Here is a 14313-nt window from a genome sequence, read left to right on the forward strand (position 1 = left end):
TGTCACATCACTCACTCACTGACAGTAAGAGCTTCATCAGGTGCCTGTGGATTTGAAGCTCAACAGGATACTGGGGTTGACCCGACAGTGACCCTAAAACCCTTTAAGGAACCCTTTTACGTAAGAAGGTTGCTTGATGTAAAGCCGACTTGTCTTAGTAAAAATAACTCTTCAAGAACGTTCCAAAGAACCGTTAAGGATTTACCTAAGGCTAAACTCTTTCAAGGGTTCCCAAAAGGTACTTTACATAGTTATGGGTTCTAAATGATTCCTAAATGATTCATACCTGAACACTCTGTTGTACAGTTACTTCAACTGCTCTAATCTGTACTAACCGATTAAAAAGGTTAAAGGAACCAAAGTAGAGCCATTTTGCCAGAAACCCTTCACTCTCCATAGATCCTGAAAACCTGAAACCTTCTGTACTTTATTCAGAAGTTCTAGCCTACACTTGAACAACAAACACACCCAGAAAACCAAGCAGAACCGTTTCAGGAGGTAAGAAACCCTTCACTATCTAAAGAAGCCTTTTTAAAACCATTACACACTTCACACTCTGTAGTAGAGTTCTTTATAGAAGTTTTCAGCAGAGATATAGTTGAAGTCAAAGTCAACTCTTTTATTTAACCAATTTACTTTTAATTTAATTGATAACCTTCATTATCCAGAAGAATCTGAATCGGACTCTAACCCTAACCCTAACGCTCTGGTTGTACTACAGTGGGCCTGATGTTGATCCAATAACCATCCTAAGAGCTGAACATCTGTAGCATGTCAACATCAATCACAGACATAAACACACTCAGGTTTCAGGTGATCTTAACATGGTACCCAGGAGGTCTGCGATAATTCATTCATTCATTCATTCATTCATTCATCTTCTACCACTTATCCGAACTTCTCAGGTCACGGGGAGCCTGTGTCTATCTCAGGCGTCATCGGGCATCGAGGCAGGATACACCCTGGACGGAGTGCCAACCCATCACAGGGCACACATACACACTCTCATTCACTCACACACACTCACACACTACGGACAATTTTCCAGAGATGCCAATCAACCTACCATGCATGTCTTTGGACCGGGGGAGGAAACCGGAGTACCCGGAGGAAACCCCCGAGGCACGGGGAGAACATGCAAACTCCACACACACAAGGTGGAGGTGGGAATCGAACCCCCAACCCTGGAGGTGGGAGGCGAACATGCTAACCACTAAGCCACCGTGTCCCCCGGTCTGCGATCATATGCTGATGATATGCTCGTAAACAAACTTTTATTAATTAACGTTCTATTCTGCCATAAATTCAGACCAAATTTCTGTGTATACCTTTAGCTATCCATCTTGTGTACCACTTATCCTACACAGTGTCATGAGGAACCTCTATCAGGGGACACCCTGGACAGGGTACCCTGGGGTTCTCAAAGCCAATTAGCCAACAACAAATGCCTTTAAACTGGGGTAGAAAACCAGAGAGAACACCAGAAATCCCTTAAGTACAGGGTGAACGTACAAACTCTAAACACACAAGATAGAGGTAGGAGTCAAACCCTGAACCCCACCGGTTCCCCCACAAGGCTGATGCTCTCACCCCTAAGCCTCATACTCCTATGTACACTGTCACCCTAGGATTTAACCCTCTGTTATAACCCTCAGCTGTAGCAGCATTAAGCATTTCACTGAAGCCTGTTTATTAGCATATTTACAGACACGCATCAACATACTGCTTAGCACAGGGATCCGGTTTAAACTGGATGATTAAGGAGGGGGGGTCTGAAGATAGATAACAGGAGGTGAAGAATGATGGAGAAAGAGATGGTGTGAGAGAGAGAGAGAGAGAGAGAGAGAGAGAGAGAGAGAGAGAGAGAGAGAGAGAGAGAGAGAGAGAGCTTTCAGTTAGAATCAGTGGCCAGAGCAGGAGGACTTTATACAAAGAGAGAGATCCAGGAAGATTTCAGCAGAAGGCGAGAGTAAAGTTGGACGGAGGACAAGAGAGAAAGTGTAGAGTGTAAGAGTGTGAGAGTGTGAGCTCTGTCTCAGATTCACGAGATGTTTATTTAAAGTGTGGTGAAGAAAATACACTCGCTTTCCATGTAGTCGAGTGGAGAGAACGCAGCTAAAAGCAAAATAAAAAGTGGAGTGGGTTCTGTATACACACACACACTGTAGAGTGGGGTTCTGTATACACACACACACACTGTAGAGTGGGGTTCTGTATACACACACTGTAGAGTGGGGTTCTGTATACACACACACACTGTAGAGTGGGGTTCTGTATACACACACACACACTGTAGAGTGGGGTTCTGTATACACACACTGTAGAGTGGGGTTCTGTATACACACACACACTGTAGAGTGGGGTTCTGTATACACACACACACTGTAGAGTGGGGTTCTGTATACACACACACACTGTAGAGTGGGGTTCTGTATACACACACACACTGTAGAGTGGGGTTCTGTATACACACACACACACTGTAGAGTGGGGTTCTCTATACACACACACACTGTAGAGTGGGGTTCTGTATACACACACACACTGTAGAGTGGGGTTCTGTATACACACACACACTGTAGAGTGGGGTTCTGTATACACACACACACTGTAGAGTGGGGTTCTGTATACACACACACACTGTAGAGTGGGGTTCTGTATACACACACACACTGTAGAGTGGGGTTCTGTATACACACACACACTGTAGAGTGGGGTTCTGTATACACACACTGTAGAGTGGGGTTCTGTATACACACACTGTAGAGTGGGGTTCTGTATACACACACACACTGTAGAGTGGGGTTCTGTATACACACACTGTAGAGTGGGGTTCTGTATACACACACACACTGTAGAGTGGGGTTCTGTATACACACACACACTGTAGAGTGGGGTTCTGTATACACACACACACACTGTAGAGTGGGGTTCTGTATACACACACTGTAGAGTGGGGTTCTGTATACACACACACACTGTAGAGTGGGGTTCTGTATACACACACACACTGTAGAGTGGGGTTCTGTATACACACACACTGTAGAGTGGGGATCTGTATACACACACACACTGTAGAGTGGGGTTCTGTATACACACACACTGTAGAGTGGGGTTCTGTATACACACACACTGTAGAGTGGGGTTCTGTATACACACACACTGTAGAGTGGGGTTCTGTATACACACACACACTGTAGAGTGGGGTTCTGTATACACACACACACTGTAGAGTGGGGTTCTGTATACACACACACACTGTAGAGTGGGATTCTCTACACACACACACACACACACACACACACACACACACACACACACACACACACACACACACACACACTGTGCAGTGGGGTTCTGTATACACACACACTGTAGAGTGGGGTTCTGTATACACACACACACTGTAGAGTGGGGTTCTGTATACACACACACACTGTAGAGTGGGGTTCTGTATACACACACACTGTAGAGTGGGGTTCTGTATACACACACACACTGTAGAGTGGGGTTCTGTATACACACACACACTGTAGAGTGGGGTTCTGTATACACACACACACTGTAGAGTGGGGTTCTGTATACACACACACTGTAGAGTGGGGTTCTGTATACACACACACACTGTAGAGTGGGGTTCTGTATACACACACACACTGTAGAGTGGGGTTCTGTATACACACACACTGTAGAGTGGGGTTCTGTATACACACACACTGTAGAGTGGGGTTCTGTATACACACACACACTGTAGAGTGGGGTTCTGTATACACACACACACTGTAGAGTGGGGTTCTGTATACACACACACTGTAGAGTGGGGTTCTGTATACACACACACACTGTAGAGTGGGGTTCTGTATACACACACACACTGTTTAGTGTGGTTTTGTTTATACACACACACTGTAGAGTGGGGTTCTGTATACACACACACTGTAGAGTGGGGTTCTGTATACACACACACTGTAGAGTGGGGTTCTGTATACACACACACACTGTAGAGTGGGGTTCTGTATACACACACACTGTAGAGTGGGGTTCTGTATACACACACACTGTAGAGTGGGGTTCTGTATACACACACACTGTAGAGTGGGGTTCTGTATACACACACACTGTAGAGTGGGGTTCTGTATACACACACACTGTAGAGTGGGGTTCTGTATACACACACACACTGTAGAGTGGGGTTCTGTATACACACACACTGTAGAGTGGGGTTCTGTATACACACACACACACACTGTAGAGTGGGGTTCTGTATACACACACTGTAGAGTGGGGTTCTGTATACACACACACTGTAGAGTGGGGTTCTGTATACACACACACACTGTAGAGTGGGGTTCTCTATGCACACACACACTGTAGAGTGGGGTTCTGTATACACACACACACTGTAGAGTGGGGTTCTGTATACACACACACTGTAGAGTGGGGTTCTGTATACACACACACACTGTAGAGTGGGGTTCTGTATACACACACACTGTAGAGTGGGGTTCTCTATACACACACACTGTAGAGTGGGGTTCTGTATACACACACACTGTAGAGTGGGGTTCTGTATACACACACACACTGTAGAGTGGGGTTCTCTATGCACACACCCACTGTAGAGTGGGGTTCTGTATACACACACACACTGTAGAGTGGGGTTCTGTATACACACACACACACTGTAGAGTGGGGTTCTGTATACACACACACACTGTAGAGTGGGGTTCTGTATACACACACACTGTAGAGTGGGGTTCTGTATACACACACACACACACTGTAGAGTGGGGTTCTGTATACACACACACTGTAGAGTGGGGTTCTGTATACACACACACTGTAGAGTGGGGTTCTGTATACACACACACACACTGTAGAGTGGGGTTCTCTATGCACACACACACTGTAGAGTGGGGTTCTGTACACACACACACACTGTAGAGTGGGGTTCTGTATACACACACACACTGTAGAGTGGGGTTCTGTATACACACACACACTGTAGAGTGGGGTTCTGTACACACACACACTGTAGAGTGGGGTTCTGTATACACACACACACACTGTAGAGTGGGGTTCTGTATACACACACACACACACTGTAGAGTGGGGTTCTCTATGCACACACACACTGTAGAGTGGGGTTCTGTATACACACACACTGTAGAGTGGGGTTCTGTATACACACACACTGTAGAGTGGGGTTCTGTATACACACACTGTAGAGTGGGGTTCTGTATACACACACACACTGTAGAGTGGGGTTCTGTATACACACACACTGTAGAGTGGGGTTCTGTATACACACACACACTGTAGAGTGGGGTTCTGTATACACACACACACACACACTGTAGAGTGGGGTTCTGTATACACACACACTGTAGAGTGGGGTTCTGTATACACACACACACTGTAGAGTGGGGTTCTGTATACACACACACACACACTGTAGAGTGGGGTTCTGTATACACACACACACTGTAGAGTGGGGTTCTGTATACACACACACACTGTAGAGTGGGGTTCTGTATACACACACACACACTGTGCAGTGGGTTCTCTAAGTCAGGACATGACCATAAAAAGATATTTTAGACAAACCATTAAATGGTTCCTTCACCTCACATGTAGTGCCCTGTTTACCCTAATAACCTATCACATGGTTTCATTCCCTACTCCCTACCTAGGCACCCTTTGTAGTGTGTGTGTGTGTGTGTGTGTGTGTGTGTGTGTGTGTGTGTGTGTGTGTGTGTGTGTGTGTGTGTGTGTGTGTGTGTGTGTGTGTGTGTGTGTGTGTGTGTGTGTGTGTGTGTGTGTGTGTGTGTGTGTGTGTGTGTGTGTGTGTGTGTATGCTTTCTCTGGTATGGCTGCGTGTTACCTTGGCAACGGTGAAGCGCAGAGACCGCTGGTCCCACCTTCCCCCTCACACACACACACACACACACACACACACACACACACACACACACACACACACACACACACACACACACACACACACACACACACACAATATCCTGATTTAAAAGGTACAGTTAGATCATTGTGCTCAATAAGGTGTGTGTGTAGGGAGGGTGGGGAGGAACTGGTTAATTCAGAAACGATAGTGTCCGTGTGTGTGTGTGTGTGTGTGTGTGTGTGTGTGTGTGTGTGTGTGTGTGTGTGTGTGATCTATGAGTGAGACTGATTCCCCAGAGTCTGAATATAGCACGTTATCAGTTCAGCGCTAATCACCCCTCTGATAATCCCTCATATCTGAGCTATGGATCATTCCTATTTTATTCCTCTACACTACCCATAATGCACTGCACTCCACTGACACTACTAATCTGATCTCCTATCTAGTCTGAGGGCGCTACAAAGGCTTAAGCATATAGTGCAGGTCCAATAGAGTGAAACTCCAGTCTATGGGATATTGAATAGTGTGTGTGTGTGTGTGTGTGTGTGTGTGTGTGTGTGTGTGTGTGTGTGTGTGTGTGTGTGTGTGTGTGTTGAGAGTTAAATTCAGCACGTAGTCAGAATCGAATGAACAAAAACTGAAGTGAAACCTGCGCTGGATCAAGTGCTATTCTGTGTGTCACTAGCATTACAATGAACACATTACACTTACACAAAACCCACATTTTCCTTCATGTTTAAACACCGATGTGTGTGTGTGTGTGTGTGTGTGTGTGTGTGTGTGTGTGTGTGTGTGTGTATGTGTGTTTGACGTATCTGGCAACCCTGTGTAATCTTCCTGTGTACACAATTTCAAGAAGCTTGTATGTACTGTGTGTAGACTTTATTTAGTGTGTAGACTTTATTTAGTGTGTGTAGACTTTATTTAGTGTGTGTAGACTTTATGTAGTGTGTGTAGACTTTATTTAGTGTGTGTAGACTTTATGTAGTGTGTATAGACTTTATTTAGTGTGTAGACTTTATGTAGTGTGTGTATAGACTTTATGTAGTGTGTGTATAGACTTTATTTAGTGTGTGTAGACTTTATGTAGTGTGTGTAGACTTTATTTAGTGTGTGTAGACTTTATGTAGTGTGTGTAGACTTTATTTAGAGTGTGTAGACTTTATTTAGTGTGTGTAGACTTTATTTAGTGTGTATAGACTTTATGTAGTGTGTGTAGACTTTATTTAGAGTGTGTAGACTTTATTTAGTGTGTGTAGACTTTATTTAGTGTGTATAGACTTTATGTAGTGTGTGTAGACTTTATTTAGTGTGTATAGACTTTATTTAGTGTGTGTAGACTTTATTTAGTGTGTATAGACTTTATGTAGTGTGTGTAGACTTTATGTAGTGTGTGTAGACTTTATGTAGTGTGTATAGACTTTATGTAGTGTGTGTAGACTTTATTTAGTGTGTATAGACTTTATGTAGTGTGTATAGACTTTATGTAGTGTGTATAGACTTTATGTAGTGTGTGTAGACTTTATTTAGTGTGTATAGACTTTATTTAGTGTGTGTAGACTTTATTTAGTGTGTATAGACTTTATTTAGTGTGTATAGACTTTATGTAGTGTGTGTAGACTTTATTTTGAGTGTGTAGACTTTATGTAGTGTGTGTAGACTTTATTTTGAGTGTGTAGACTTTATGTAGTGTGTATAGACTTTATGTAGTGTGTATAGACTTTATGTAGTGTGTGTAGACTTTATGTAGTGTGTATAGACTTTATGTAGTGTGTGTATAGATTTGTATGTAGTGTGTGTAGACTTTATGTAGTGAGTATAAACTTTATTTAGTAAGTATAGACTTTATTTAGTGTGTATAGACTTTATGTAGTGTGTGTAGACTTTATGTAGTGAGTATAAACTTTATTTAGTAAGTATAGACTTTATTTAGTGTGTATAGACTTTATGTAGTGTGTGTAGACTTTATGTAGTGTGTGTAGACTTTATGTAGTGTGTATAGACTTTATGTAGTGTGTGTAGACTTTATTTAGTGTGTATAGACTTTATTTAGTGTGTATAGACTTTATGTAGTGTGTATAGACTTTATGTAGTGTGTGTAGACTTTATGTAGTGTGTGTAGACTTTATGTAGTGTGTATAGACTTTATGTAGTGTGTGTAGACTTTATTTAGTGTGTATAGACTTTATGTAGTGTGTGTAGACTTTATGTAGTGTGTGTAGACTTTATGTAGTGTGTATAGACTTTATGTAGTGTGTGTAGACTTTATTTAGTGTGTATAGACTTTATGTAGTGTGTATAGACTTTATGTAGTGAGTATAAACTTTATTTAGTGAGTATAGACTTTATTTAGTGTGTGTAGACTTTATGTAGTGAGTATAAACTTTATTTAGTGAGTATAGACTTTATTTAGTGTGTATAGACTTTGTGTAGTGTGTGTAGACTTTATGTAGTGTGTGTAGACTTTATGTAGTGTGTATAGACTTTATGTAGTGTGTGTAGACTTTATTTAGTGTGTATAGACTTTATGTAGTGTGTATAGACTTTATGTAGTGTGTGTAGACTTTATGTAGTGTGTGTAGACTTTATTTAGTGTGTATAGACTTTATGTAGTGTGTGTAGACTTTATGTAGTGTGTGTAGACTTTATGTAGTGTGTATAGACTTTATGTAGTGTGTGTAGACTTTATTTAGTGTGTATAGACTTTATGTAGTGTGTATAGACTTTATGTAGTGTGTGTAGACTTTATGTAGTGTGTGTAGACTTTATTTAGTGTGTATAGACTTTATTTAGTGTGTATAGACTTTATGTAGTGTGTATAGACTTTATGTAGTGTGTGTAGACTTTATGTAGTGTGTAGTGTATTATTTATACCCTTCTTACTCCCTAGATAAGTGCACTAGATGTAAAGGATAAAAATGGAGCACTTAGGACACTAAGCGTAGCTTCTTTAGAGAGTTCATGACCTCAGCTGTGTTTTATTGTGTATAAAATCATCACAACATCTCGTGCACTTCTAGTGTGGACTTAATGTTGGTGTTTGGGACACTGCACCTTCTTGGACTCGAGGCATTGCGCTTTGCTCGTGGATGACGGAGAGCACGTCTTCTGCGTTCCTGTTTGACCGACATGTCCTCGGGTTGGCAGGGACGTGTGTGTGTGTGTGTGTGTGTGTGTGTGTGTGTGTGTGTGTGTGTGTGTGTGTGTAGGGAGGGGTTTAAAATCAGTATGCTCCTGAAGCACCTCCACGCTCTTCCCTTCATCCGTCTACAATAGAGCCCTCACTGCACTGACGACACATCGAGAACATTAGCTCTGTCTCTCCTTGTCCCCTCAATCCCTCCATCCTCCTCCTTCTCCTCCTCCTCCTCCTCCACTCCGTGTTAACGGTGGCCGTATTGTGGAATTGTATAGCAGTAGATGTTTGCCCCCTTCTCCCTGCTTGCCTCCTTCCTCTCCCTCTCCCTCCCTCCCTCCATCGCTCACTCGCTCTCTCCATTAAATTTCCAGTCACACAACAGTGCAGTGGATATCCCTCCCTCCCTCCCTGCCCCCCTCTCTCTTTCTCTCTCTCACTGCACATCCTTCTTTCTTTCTCCTCTGTACAACCCCTTCTTGAATCTCCGTCTCTGTCTCCATCCTCAGCTGATCTTTTCTTTTCTCAGGTTTTGGGTGTTTTTAAAACTGAACCCCACACAGCTTCCGCGCTCACTTCTGGTGTTGGAGTCGGTGTTCCGCAGTGTGTGTGTGTGTGTGTGCGTGTGTGTGTGCGTGTTCCGTGCTTGAACCCCCCCTTTTCCCGTGTGTATGGCTGTGTGTGTGTGTGCATGTGTGTGTGTCCAGCGAGGGGAATTTAAATAACAACGTGGACATTGCAGTCCGTTCCCCAAAGCCGAGACGTGGAACAGGAACCCGTCTCTATCTTCAGAAGAAGATAAAGCCTTCATTATCTTTACTAATCACCAGAAGGTTGTGAGCTCAAATCTCAGGAAGTCTCTGACGAGCCTTGGAGCAGGTCTGACCCTGTGTCCACACTAAGGACCGAGCCACACGTGTACTATATCGACATCAAAACAAAATGTATCCTGAGATTTACTCAGTTCTATGCACATTAGTGAGGACTCTGTGAACCGATCGGCTCCATGACGATTCATGTTCCTGTGACAATAAAGAACGTTCCAACATACCATGAAGAAAAAAGGCTGTAGATCGTCGAAGCCTCCGGCGAGAGTCTGTAGAGTTAATCTACTCGGAGAACAAATCCGGTGCAAAGCGAGTGAATAAATTAAAGACCTGATGTTCGCTCTGTTCGAGTTTTGTAGCTTTAGAAGCTATATAGATATATAGATAGATAGAAAAAACTGACTAGGCCACGCCCACAACCAACAAAGATACACAAGCAACAACTGATATGAGCGAGGTGAACGCGTGAGCTGAAGCTTCATCTATTTTCAGGTGATTCTGCCTGAGGCTTCTGTTACTGAATTGGGTTTTAATTCTGGTTTGGTGCTTTTAACAGAACGGTGAGGTTTGGTGTTGGACCTAGTGAACTAACGCAGCTAGTTAAGTCTGATTTCCTGAGAACTAACTAGTCTCATCCTCTGAGGCTCCGCCCACATCACAACAAGACTCGCTTCAGGACCTTATAGGTTGAGTTCTGATTGGCTCTCTGTGTTCTGATTGGCTTTCTGTGCTCTGATTGGCTCTCTGTGCTCTGATTGGCTTTCTGTGCACTCTGTGTTCTGATTGGCTCTCTGTGCTCTGATTGGCTCTCTGTGTTCTGATTGGCTCTCTGTGTTCTGATTGGCTCTCTGTGCTCTGATTGGCTCTCTGTGTTCTGATTGGCTCGCTTTGCTCTCTGCATTCTTATTTTCTCGCTGTGTTCTGATTGGCTCTCTGCATTCTTATTGGCTCTCTTTGCTCTCTGCATTCTTATTGGCTCTCTTTGCTCTCTGCATTCTGATTGGCTCACTGCATTCACCTGCACATCCACTTCCAGGGGAAAGTAGAAAGCAGAACACTGAGACTGTTGGGAGCAAAAGTTCAGAATTCAGGAAGGTGGTGAATCTGAAGTCTACCCTGGGACCACGGGGCATGAGGCAGGAATAAACCCTGGAGATTTACACTCTTTCATACCTGCTGACAATTTAAATGCACCAGTTTACTTGTGGGTTTGTTCTGAGGAGGAACTCAGAGAACCATGAACTTCAGATCAACATGGAGAACCTGAACTGTGAGGCAGCTACACTTCCCATGGTCCAGCTACTCACCAGGTCTCTGCCTCTCTCTCTCTCTCTCTCTGGTTGATGGTGGGAGGTCTCACACGTCTCTGTGTAGATGTTAGACAGTGAGTTTTTCTTGGCATCACTCTGATTCTTCTCCCTGAAGGACACCAGAAGGAGTTTTATCCGTTTCGCTCTGTGTGATTTTTCATTCCTCTGAGATCCCTGGAACGCTCCCTGATCCCCATCCGTGCTTCTCATTCCCAGATCATGAGGAAGGCGTGTCCTCCGTCCTCGCCATCACAAACTGACATGTGTCGAAGAATTAAGAAGAAACTTGTAGAACCGTAAACCACTGGAGAACATCTGGAGCACATCTGGAGCACATCTGGATCAGGGTTTAAACTGTTCACACCATTACACAGGTACACGCCCTCCCTCCTAGGTGAATAAACAGATAACGAGTTCAGCTTCATGGAGATCCACAAAGTTCCTCAAAGTCATGATTCAGGACCTTTTCAGCCTCGTGACAGAAAAATAAATCATTACACAAATGTATTCATTCTCAGAACAAACAAATTTAGTTTGCTAATAAAAACCTCCATAATTTCCACTGTGGGAATATCAGGAACCGGAAAATCCATAAAGTCTTCTGATGGAGTTCAGTAGCGTTGATCAAACAGGTTTCTAAAGGTGAACCCCAGCAACAGCCAATCAGATGCGTTATGTAAATGATTATGTAAATGATTATGTAAATGACGTAGCTGAAGGCAGCCTATCAGAGCGGAGAGAAGCTACAGACGGTGAGTTTGTTCTTCTGGCGCTGAAGTTTGTGAGTCAGTTATCTTTAGGGTTCAGCAGAAGGTAAAAACCTCGTTGCGGTTCAGTCGCCGATCCGTCCGTCTTCCTTTAGTATCCAGAGGAACCCGGCAGGTTGTAAAAAGTCCTCACTTGACCTTTGACCCGAGCCGTCGTGACATCGCGGCGGTGGGTTTTTTCTGAGCTTCACGGCATGTTATCCCACCCAAAATAACATCTCTCTCTGCCGTCAGAACACTTGCTCTCTCACTTTACCACAAACCTGATGAAATCCTACATCGCTGCAGCATCTGCTGGAACACACACATGGACCTGAGCAGGAGAATTTTAATGACAGAACCCAAACCCAACCGGTTTTACTCCAGGAAGTGAAACGTGCTGTCACCAGACGTGTAACTGACGTCGAGGAGCTGAATAAAAGAACAAAGTGATTTCAGAAGTTCAGCGTTTGGTTGGAAGCTTCTTTCATCATCACCTCAGAAACACAGAGCAGGAATTTCCCACAATGCACTGCACATTTACACATACAAACCTACACAAGACGGACAGTGTGCTGTGTGGGTTTCTTTCAGTCTGCTGATACACACACACACACACACACACACACACACACACACGCGCGCACACACAGTTCATTTCACTGTTATACTCACTAATAATGAAAGCAGTCACAATGATGTTTATCTTAGTCCTGTGTAGCCACGCCCACTTCAGTGTACATGACCTTTTATGAGCATTGTACATAGTGACAATGTTTATTTATTTATTTTAAAAAAATCACTTATAGCTGTGTGATTTGGGGAGTGGCAATAAGTGGGCGTGGCTGTAGGTGGGCGTGGTTTATTTATTTTAGAAATTTTAATTTGAAATACTTTTTACTTTCGTTTATTTATTTGTTCAGCTGTCGCTGTCACACAGGAATAAAGCGTTAGGGCTGATTAAAGAGTCCCCTGTGAAGTTGATGGCATGTCATATCTGTCCTCGCCTCTGGGGGGAGCAGCTGACGTTAATGCTGTAATTACACCGAGAGACAAACTGCGGGTGAAGCCGCTTTCACTCCATTTATCAGCTACGGCTCGCTTCCTGCATCAGATAAACTGTAACGTGTAGAGTAAAAAAGGCAGAACATTAAGATACAACAACAGTGAAGGCAGGTGAAGGACACAGGACATGGGGGAGGAGAGAGGAGGGGGAGGGAGGGGGGCGAGAGAGAGGGGGAGAGGGAGGGGGGCGAGAGAGAGAGCGAGAGGGAGAGCAAGAGGGAGAGAGAGGGAAGAGAGAGAAACAGAGAGAGTGAGAGAGAGTGGGAGAGAAAGAGAGAGAGAGAGAGACAGAGACTGCAAGCGTGACCCGGATGACCAGCCGTCCCGGGAACACAGTAGATCTTCTATCTCCTTGTGTGTGTGTGTGTGTGTGTGTGTGTGTGTGTGTGTGTGTGTGTGTGTTGTGTGTGTGTGTGTCTGTGTGTGTGTGTGTCTGTGTGTGTGTGTGTGTGTGTGTGTGTGTGTGTGTGTGTGTGTCTGTGTGTGTCTGTGTCTGTGTCTGTGAGAGAGAGAGAGAGAGAGAGAGAGAGAGAGAGAGAGAGAGACAGGGGGATGGAGACAGAGTTCAGAATCCGATCCCAGTGTCAGCGTTTCTTAGCAACAGTCTCTGTTTCCCGGGTGATGGGGACCAACATCACTTCCTGTCTGTGTGAGAGAATGTGACTGCACACTGAGTCGTCTGGGTGAAGAAATAGGCAGAAAACACACACCACTTGATTATTTAAAGATTTATTAATTAAATTTAACACAAACACACACACACACACACACACACACACACACACACACACACACACACACACACACACACACACACACACACACACACACACACACGTCTTCTTCAGGCAGATCAACACTCTCTAAACACGAGCCTCTGAGTATTTCTTCCTCACACACCACAGAATTCTCCAAACACTAGAAGGATTTCTCCGTCTCTGCTCAAACAATCTCAGAGGACACAGTGGAAACATTCCTCAAAGGTTCCTGTGAGACGAGGACGAGGGAGTCACTGCAGGGTTTCATCTTCTGCTGAACTTCTGAACTCACCTCAGTGGAGAACTGAGAGAAGACTCACGCTGCTCACTTCCACGCTCTGTCCCAGAACAAGACGTTATTCCCAATAAAATCCAGGAACAAGGAGGATTAATTAAACACTCACTGGAACAGATCTGAGATCAGTTGGTTCTCCTTGTACTGTGTGATCGGACGTATGGAAGGATCACGTTCGCTCTCTCTGGGAATTCTCACAAAGCAACGAGTCATATTGAGTATAAAAAGATTCACAAATCACAACTGACTCATTCATTCATTTGTTTGTACT

This window comes from Tachysurus fulvidraco, chromosome 15, assembly GCF_022655615.1.
Source record: "Tachysurus fulvidraco isolate hzauxx_2018 chromosome 15, HZAU_PFXX_2.0, whole genome shotgun sequence".
Lineage (NCBI taxonomy): Eukaryota > Metazoa > Chordata > Actinopteri > Siluriformes > Bagridae > Tachysurus > Tachysurus fulvidraco.